The sequence below is a fragment of the Marmota marmota genome, unplaced genomic scaffold (assembly GCF_001458135.2).
Source record: "Marmota marmota marmota unplaced genomic scaffold, marMar, whole genome shotgun sequence".
Lineage (NCBI taxonomy): Eukaryota > Metazoa > Chordata > Mammalia > Rodentia > Sciuridae > Marmota > Marmota marmota.
The window spans coordinates 1,551,505-1,552,791 of record NW_025999929.1 but is presented as its reverse complement, the minus strand read 5'-3'; the positions used below and the strand labels follow the sequence as shown (position 1 = coordinate 1,552,791).

At 43.8% G+C, this 1,287-nt stretch overlaps 1 long non-coding RNA gene across 1 annotated transcript in view; it reads left to right on the top strand.

Annotated features, from left to right (window-relative positions):
• Positions 1 to 622: 622 nt before the first annotated feature.
• The window catches only part of LOC125615944, a 4,795-nt gene continuing 4,130 nt past the window's right edge, over positions 623 to 1,287 (top strand). Inside the window, exon 1 of the long non-coding RNA XR_007346547.1 lies at positions 623 to 808. This is a non-coding gene — a long non-coding RNA (uncharacterized LOC125615944). The remainder of the gene's footprint in view (positions 809 to 1,287) is intronic.

The following is a 1,287-nucleotide window of genomic DNA, read 5'->3' as shown; positions in this document are numbered from 1 at the left end:
TCTTCTGGTTTTTCTGGGTGTGTGTGTATGTGTGTGTGTGTGCGCGCGCGCACCTCCAGGGCAAAAATGCTCTGGCTTCCCACTGAGAGAATTTTCATGAGGACTTGTCTCTGGGCTCTGTGCTGTTCCCAGGTGGGGAGAGCCTGGGTTCTAAAGGGGTGTCAGTTTTAAACAGAAGACATGTTCTGAGACTAGGAAAGGCGGCGAAGAACCAAGAAGCGTGGTTCAACCACAGCCAAGATGATTTCTAAGTGTCAATTATCATTTACAGAAAAGAAGCCCCTCTCCCCCCAAACCTCTATAATCAACTTATTTTAAACATACTTTTGCAATTAGTGGTGTTTTATTAGGGCTTACAAATTGGAGTTTTCTGTATTGTGATTTTTCTTGTGATTCTCGATAAATTGGACCTTGGTTTGGGGGCTGGGGCTGTAGCTCAGCAGTACGGTGCCGTCCTCGCATGTGTGAGGCACTGGGTTTGATCCTGAGCACCGCATAAAAATACATAAATATTTAAAAAAAAAAAATTGGACCTTGGTTTTGAAGACTGGAGCCCGCGGTGTTACTCAATTGTTCACGGACTAGGAATGTACTAATAGAGTTATTTCCGACCTCTCCCATTCATTCTTCTTTTTCTTTTAGTTTTTTTTTCCCCCTTAGGAATCCAGGTTGTGGGTCCTTTTCGGGGAGACTGCGACTAAGATGGTGCTCTGGCGCCATCTAGTGACAAAAGGAGAAGTGCACTTGGAAGCTTCTGAGACGGCCGGGCGGTTTCAGACCAGTGAGGTGAAGAGATTGTGTTTGCCAGGTAAAAATCCTTGCACTTCCATGCAATTTCCCTTTTCTCTCCCTTTCCCTCCCACCTCTCATCTCTGTTTAATGTTAAACTTCTTCTCATGCTCTTCGTCCCTACTCTGTTCTTAGTTACTCTCCTTATATCAAAGAAGACATTTGGCATTTGTTTTTTAGGGATTGGCTAGCTTCACTTAGCATAATCTGCTCTAATATACAGCATGCAGAATCACATCAATTACGCATCCATTGATTTACATATTGCCATACTAGTGACTGTCATGTTCTGCTACCTTTCCTATCCTCTACTATCCCCCCTCCCCTCCCCTCCCCACCCCTCTTCTCTCTCTACCCCCTCTACTGACCTTCATTTCTCCCTCTTGTATTATTTTTCCCTTTTCCCCTCATTTCCTCTTGTATGTTCGCTAAAAATGGGAGTTCATAACCCACTTGAAGCAAAGTGTGAAAGAATGATATATCAAGAACTATGTAATG